The sequence below is a fragment of the Amblyomma mixtum genome, chromosome 4 (assembly GCF_055824585.1).
Source record: "Amblyomma mixtum isolate Tamu chromosome 4, ASM5582458v1, whole genome shotgun sequence".
NCBI classification, from domain to species: Eukaryota; Metazoa; Arthropoda; class Arachnida; order Ixodida; family Ixodidae; genus Amblyomma; species Amblyomma mixtum.
The window spans coordinates 44,931,044-44,939,415 of NC_143015.1; positions in this window are offsets into that span (position 1 = coordinate 44,931,044).

The window sequence follows — 8,372 nt, forward strand, 5'->3', positions numbered from 1 at the left end:
CACCAGAACTGTGACATAGTATGCAGACTTATTTGTTGTCATACTGTATATTTCTTGCTCTTCGTCAGACTCATCGGCCGAGCTATCGATTGCATTCAGCGCGTTCGGTTTGCCTGTGCGCTGCCTGCACTTTGATTTCAAGTGACCTTGCTCTCCGCAGTTATGACACTTGTACTTGCGATATCGGCAATTATTGGCGGCATGGCGTTTACCGCAACGGAAGCACTCTACGGGCTCAGTCTTGCTTCGATAATTGTCCTTAGCACGGTAGCCTTGACTCAGAACATCAACTTCTAGTCCTGAGCGCCTTTGTGGTATACTTTTCAGCTCTTCTAGCTTTACTTCTTGAGTCTGGGTGGCGGCTAGTTCACGATTTAACGCAATTTTGCACGCCTCTTCGAACGTCAGCTTTTCAGCGGCAAACAGCTCACGCTGAGTGTCGACGCAGCGTAGCCCGGCGACTAGCCTGTCTCTAAGCGCTTCGTCGAGAAATTTGCCAAACTCGCAAGTTCTGGCCAGGTGCTTCAGCTGCACAATGAATTCGGCTACAGTCTCTTGCTCAAGTTGCAATCTTCGGTTAAATCGGCACCTTTCCGCAATCACGGCCTTTCGGGGACTGTAGTGTGTTTTCAGTAGCGCCGTGACCTCGTCATACGTTTTGCTGGCAGGGGAATTCGGAACTAGCAGGTTCTTCAATACTTCATACACTCGAGGTCCTACTACAGTCAGGAATACGGCTAGCTTCTTGCCTTCAGCCACATCATTTGCCAAGACGTAAAGCTCAAATCTTTCCAAGTAGGACTCGAAGCTGTCGCTCCTTTCGTCAAAAGTATCAATTTTTCCCACCTTCGCCATTGCAGCATCCGCCAGGCAGTACTCTTCAGCAGCAACCAACGAAAGCAGCCAGCCGCCTCGGTCCCACCCTCGTCGCCAGTGTAATGTACTAGCGTGCGGCAGCCGAGCGGCCGCAGCAGAGAACCAGCGAAGACCGGTGCAGGACAAGGAATCAGCGTTTATTTGTCTGACGCTTTTATACGCAGCGGTTGCTTATCCGCGGCTGCTATCAGTGCGCGTCATGGCAAAGTGACGCGTCATGCACTTGACGCTATCACAATTTCCTTTTCCGACTAAGAGATCTCGTCCTAAATACTTATTTCATGTAATACGTGTGCGCATTAAATAAAAACAAATCTTCTTCTTACTCTCAATACATGATGTGCGCATTTTGCCGTTTTTATTGCACAAATTCACTGTACTACGCACTTTGAAAATTGGCATGTGTGCACTAAAAGAAAATGACTGCTAAGTTCTGGGAATGAATGTCTTTAACTGTCAATGCTGCAAAATACGCTGCCTCACATGGCGCGCTGGGCTACATGCTCCGTCCTGAACTAACTAGTTAAGAAACTATCTGACGCCCAGCAGGAATCTCGCTCTTGCCATAGATTCCTCGAATGCTCGTTTAAAAATGCCATTCTTGCAGTCTCTATAGCTTGGTACCCATCCCTGCGATACCTGATGGCAGAAGAACCCTACGTTTTTGTTTTCCCTCGTTTAGGACCTTCATGTCAGACAGCAAAGTTTAATCTAGTCATTTGAGGCCTGATTTCAGGAATTCGAAGAGACGACGTGGTGCGATTTCTCCGCGTGTAACTGGGCTCACTTATACTACTTGGTTCACCAATGCAGCTGGGTTTGAGGCTGCAATTACGGTTTAATCAATGATTCAGTAGCCCAAGAAATGCCAGGGCTAAACTTTCTTGGTGTGCACCAATTGAAATCAAAGATCTATTTTTCGCTTAAATAACTTGAGACAAAACGAACCGTTCCCTTGAACTGATTTTACCGTGCATCGACAGACTAACACATTCTAAGATCCAGAAAGGTTACAACTAAGCAAAAGACGAGGACATGGACAGCGAGGAACACACAAAATACCACGCGCGCAGCTTTCTTTAAGGATCTGAAACCTGTCGGGCTCTCATCTGAAGCCAGATCTGAAGCGAGTGAAGTCTCACATTTCTCCAGCACTCCGATTTATTATCTTGGAAAGTCTTCGCACGCGGCTCCAGGAAGGAACCAAATGTCAGAAGAAAATGTGCACTTGTGGAGGGACGATCCTCATCTTCAGGCAGTAAGCCAGAACGCGGCACTGTCAGGTGTCCACATCAGTCAGGTTCACACATGAAATTGCTGCTTCTTGCTTGGATTGGAAACACAAGACAGAGTCCGGAGTACAAGAGATATGCTTTAGTAGGACGTTCTTGCCGGCTAGTTGGTTGATCGTTCCAGGAAGATTAAAATTGGGCAAAAGACGAGGATATAGGCAACAAGGAAGACACAAAACACATCATAGCTGCCTATGTCTTCGTCTTTTGCGCAGTTTTAACCTTTCTGGAACGATGAACCGACTAGCCCGCATGAAAGTACTACTATCGCATTCTAAGGACAAACGAGAACAGAAAACTGGGCAAGTTGGAACTGATTCATCTTAAAGCAGCGCGATACACGCGACGTAGTGAAAGAAACAGTAGACGACACGAGCGCTTCTAACACCTGAATTTTTATTTCTAGAAGCGTTAGATATATAGGCACCAAACACGGCGACAGAAATAAAAAAAACACATCATAAAATCGCGATTGCCGTTAAAAGCCGTACGCGCACGCAGCGGGAGGCTAATCTTCACATCTTAACAAAGCCAACCATCAATCTTAACACATGACATGCACCTGCTATCAACCTGTCGCCACATATTGCCCGAGAGCGCGAATCTCTTTTTGCACGAGATTGATGGAAGGCGAAGCGACAAATGTTTCTGACTCCTGCCTTATCAGAAACGCCTCAACTAGCTCCTAGCAGGTTCGATCTGTGTGACTGAACAAGATATTTGTCCTGTGCAAATCGGGGAAACAATCTTTACACTTCCGGCAGTGCGCAGCAAGTTTCCACAAAACTGCCCCTTTCACTGATCTACGGTGTTCAAACAGCAGGTCGTTTAACGGAGCCTGTCTAGCCGATGTACAGTACGTCTTGCCGCACAATAGCGGTATAGAATAAACCACTCCGGTGTCGCTGTCTACCAGCGTTTTTTTGTGTTTAACTGTGCATCTATTCGTCGCATGGCCATCCCGGCACTCGAGCTTCTTCCTTACCGCACTGCACTCTGCTGAACTTATTTTTAGCTGTGAAAACGACTTTCACTCCGTATCTCGCCCCTACCTTCTTTGATATTGGTCATGTAATGACCAATAAAAACTGGAACTTTTTACCAGAGACTTTCCAATGCCTTCAAATACGATGCCTCCGGTGTATAGGGCGACGCTTATTGAAGACCGCAGATCTATTTCGTAATGAAAATAGGGGCTGATAATCCTGTGTTCTTTATAACACATGCGCCACTGTGTGAAAGGATTCTAGACTTCGAAGCAATGTCTATAGGTGACGGCAGAGTTAGTCAAGGGGAGGTATCAATAAATGTGGGCGGAAGACTTACCAGAAACAAATAAAGCTCGGTTTCGGTTTATTGGGGTTTAACGTCCCAAAGCAACTAAGGCTACGAGGGGCGCAACAAATAAATCTATTTTCGTTGACGTCCCATTTGTCCAGCCTTTTTCAACTTTGTCATCCTTTCCGTCAATGTTGAGAAGTTTGCATTCATGCCAGTCAGGTCTGTTTCCAAACTCGCCTCTTCGAACATAGCTCTTGCTTTGATCGCGCACACAGCGTTATCCTTGATTTCATCGAAGACAGATTTCACCACTTCAAATTGCCGTGCGTAATATACTGCTGCTTTTATCCGTGTTTCCCATCGAGTCAAAACAGGCTTTGGCGTCAGAGGAATGTCAGGTGCTGTGGCAAGGAAAACAGAAATCCTTGTCGGAGCTTTAAGAAACACCTGTTTCGTGCTAGATACCAACGCGTCCACTTGGGGAAAAGAGTGCTGGACAGATTCGGCGACAAGACGCATTGCATGAACAACGCAGGTCAGATGAACCGTCTTGTTGTATAAAAGCGTCAGTCCCTTTCCGGTCTTGCACAAGTAGGATGCCCCATCCGTGACGAACAAAAGTACCTTCACATATTGAATATTTCCTGGTCGTAGAAGCTGCAGAAATGAAGTGAACAACGCGCTATCGCCGAAAGGCTCACCTTTTTAGTAACATCTGCGCTGAGCAGGATTGCTCAAGTAACCCTTGTTGCTGGGCTAGTCGGTGAATAGTTATACGTAGGATTGCTCGTCGGATTTCTCTGGGCTCAACGTTGCAACAATGAAGTTGGCCACATACCTTCCGCTAGCGTCCATGGATTCGTCGAATGACACCCAAATGCAGTTGTCCCTGATTTCGTCTCTTCTTTTGGCGAGAGTATCATCGTAGCACTCTTCCACGTATCCCTTACGAAGCGTTGATTCATCTGGAAAATGCTCCATGGTATACTTTTTCAAAAAGCTCCGAAGAATACTGTTGCTTAGCTTACACTACGCGATATCTGCCGCCGAAGATGCTTGACACAACTTATTGGCAAATGACGATTCCTTTGCTGTCGAACTACCGCTGAAAGCCTCTGCCAGTAGGAACTGCGATGTCCTCTCTTTCGTTCGCTTCAGGTTTGCAATATGCATGTTGGTAGCGATGCGTTGCGCTACATGGCATCGTTTCTCACTTGATACTGAAGTTTCGCACGCTTTGCAGAAAAGCACAGTTCCATCAGTTGAAAAAACATCTCCAAACTGCGAAACCCACGGCCTGCCACGAAAGCCTCTCGATGCCTTTTCTTTAGGCATGTCAATGCGAAATGAAATGGAGAGCGCTGACGAAGCGAAGGTTATGAGCCCGCTCAAGTCAGTGTCGCATGTTCTGGAAGCGGCAGGCAAAGAAGTGGCCGTTCTCTGCTGAGGGCTAGGTGGCTGATAGTCGACCGAGCGACGAGCGAGCAGTGAGCGCGCGAGTGTGTGAGTCTAGCGCGCGTTGTGGCGACTGTCCCTGGCCCGACTGAGCGCGGTGAGGCGATCATCCCCGGCAGTGAGCGCGCGAGTGTGTGAGTCTAGCGCGCGTTGTGGCGACTGTCCCTGGCCCGACTGAGCGCGGTGAGGCGATCATCCCCGGCTGGACGGCGCTAGCTCGGGTGTCGGGTTACGATATAACCTCCTTGGTTGCGCCAGTTGCACTCCGAGAGAAACGTTTCGCGGGACCGCGCCTTTCATGCGTGCATCAGCGAGCGCCTTTCACCATACTTAGACAGACGTCCAAAAATTAAAATAAAAAACGGCACCGAGGACCGAAATGCTGGATTTTGGCATTTATAGGCAACTAGTGCTGCTAAATGGGTAGTATTTAAAAAAAACACAGCAAAAAGGCAGGGAAGAGCTAAAATCCCCCGTTTAGGCATTTATAGGCATGTTTAGGCAAATCCCTAAAGTTCCGGGCCCTAATCATCAATCATTTGCATGGTATGTAATGAAGGCTGACCTTGGCCTTAAGCTTCAAAGCGTCTCCACTCTATCCGCATAATCGGGTCTGATATGTCAGATATGGCAATGATGTGTGGGGGTGAAGGTCTTTGTACTGTTTAAAAGAAAAACCTCTGTAAGGAAAATTGCCTTGGATTCCTGAGAAACCTTGGCACCACAAGGGGGCACCTTTCTTGCAGCAATAACTGTCACCAGAGAGACCATCAATGTATATAATATTAAACAAAGATAAAATGCCTATTTACCAGACGCTGCACAATTAGCGCGGCAGCGTTAAGAAGCCCATGTCGCTAAAAGCTCGTTGTCTTCATTAGCGTCCTTTGTCAGGGTCGTTGACCTTAAGCGAAAAATTTACGAAAAATCTCAAGAGAAGCGACCTATCTAGGCCACATTGTCCACAGTGGCAGGTGGGTGTTAAATTAATGGCTGGTAGCGGAAGTTTGCTCGCGACGCGCAACTTGGGTGGCACATGCCACACCGGTGGCAGTACCTGCCATCGCAGCGAAGTCGCGCATCGTTTAACCGCTGCACCGCTGCGTCAGGAGTGGGTATAAGACCCCCAGGCATTTATTAATGTAAAGCAGAGAATGACCAATGCCGCATATATGGCTGTTAACCCAATAAAGCTATCTTGTCACACTGTGAAAGCGGAGATTCAATATCCCGTTAAATTTTTGTTAGTGATGACCGCAGCGCACTAACGATCGCCAAATATCAGTTGATTATAAAAGGACTGTTTTAGAATTGGGCTGTAGTATCGAACATGAAGGCATAGTTTGTGAAACCTGGCTGAGCCTGTTGCGTTGCCAGATTTTGCAAGCCGATTACATGAAAATTATGAACACCTCTACATGAATCGACTGCGGCGTATCGTTGGGCCCTAGTTCTTGCACACACACATCGAGCTAGCGTGGTGTGCGGCGGGTGACATTTAAGGGTGGGAGGCTATCGCGTCATACACTTAAGGCGCAGCTTAATTGCCCCCCCCCCTCCCCCCCCCCCCCCCAGAAGTTTTTAGACTCGGCTCTGCGTGATGTTACGCAGTGCGCAACCCATACATTGAGCGACGATAAGCTTAACTTGTTTTTTTACAGGCCTATCTCACTATCATATAAGTCTTGTAAACTCTTGCTGCACGTTATACATAAGCGCTTAATAGAATTTTATTAATGTAATAGCATATTATCTACTTTTCAGTATAGTTTCAGACAAGGATTTAGCACAATAACACAACTGCTAGAGCTCACGCACCACATATTCCAATGCCCGGATATCGGTGGTCAAGTTGATGCTACATTTATAGATTTGTTTGTAGTTTTTGAGGCAGTACCTCACTACAAACTTTAAAAAAATACAACCTATACTAAATAACGCTCGCCTGATTGATTGGATTGCCACATCTTCTAAAAGTTCACTGCCCGAATCCTCTGTCATCGACGTAACTTCTGCAGTTCGCCAAGTTTTGTTATCGGCCCACTACTCTTTTTGCTACATATAAATGACCGTCTGGGCAAGATCACACCTCAGGTTTCCCTGTACGGGATGATTCTGTCTTGTATCGTCCCACATTAACAACTGTCAAGCTCATAACAAGCTTACTGACTCCTCCCAAAAGTTCTGTGCGTGGTGCGACAACTGGCAGGTCAGTTTAAACTTCCAGCAAACTGTCGTCAGCTATTTTTTCAACAAAGAGTCTCCTTGAGTTTTCAACTGCTCTTTAAATGGGTCATTACTAAAAAAAGTTTCTAATTTCAAGCATCTTCAACCAACTTTTACGAATAACATATCACGATCTGACCACATTCATTTATTCCGCGCTCAAGCCTTGAAAAAACGTAGGTATCTACGTCGTACATTCTCTCACGCCCCTAAAAAAATGAAACTTCTCATGTACAACTCTTTAGTCGGCCCTTTTCTTGAAAATGTGTGTGTGGTCTGAAGCTCGAACAAGCCAACCGAGATCGCGAAACTTGAGGCGGCGCAAATGCTGACAATTAGTCTCATTTTCTGTGATATGACCTTAACTTTTCTTCCTCTTCAACACTTTCATCAGGAAATTTAGCTCCTCTCTCAAAGCGTCACCGCACAGATGTTTTAAAGTTTTTTTACCTCATTAATAATTCTCGCCATCGCTTTTCGCGGAAGACAACTAATGATCCCCCAATCAACCTCATCAAGAAACTACCACCTGCTAAAACTGTCCTATTAAATATAAATAAAAATACAGTTTTTTCTGTCGAACAACAGCTGATTGGAACTCGTTTTCTGGAGCATCCAGGTACTTCCACTGAATAAGTTCATTGACGGCACTGGAGCTAGTTAGGGTAATGTATGAATGTCTTGGAGCGTTGGTCAAATGTTTAGGGCAATCCCCCAAGGTTGAGTAGATTTGTAATAAGGGAGTAATTGCTCTTTGACATCCACCCAAGCGCAGCCATACGGATACAATAGAAAGCTATACAGCTTTCTCAGAAACTTCGTAGTTAAAGACAAATTCGTCGTGCTCCGGGGTTCGAACCTGGGACCACCGCTTCACCGGAGCAGTCGCTCTACCAGTTGAGCTAACCGGGACGGCAAGCTTTTGGTAGGGCGAGAGCGAATTAATCAATAACTCCGGGTGGGAGCAGTGTTGGTCAAAAGTTCTGAGAAAGCTGTATAGCTTTCCTTTGTAGCCGTATGGATGCGCTTGGGTGGATGCCAATGAGGAATTACTCCCTTGTCTGTGAGCGCGTTTTGTGTTACCTGCATCCGGTATTTTTTTGTTTGTATTTTTTTGTGTAGCCTTGTATGTGACTGGCGCCTTTTACTTGTTACTCACTCCAGCTATAGCCCAGCAAAAATAAGCGGCGTTATGTATAAATATATCAATCAATCATTAAAAGGTGCTAACTGCGTCAGATA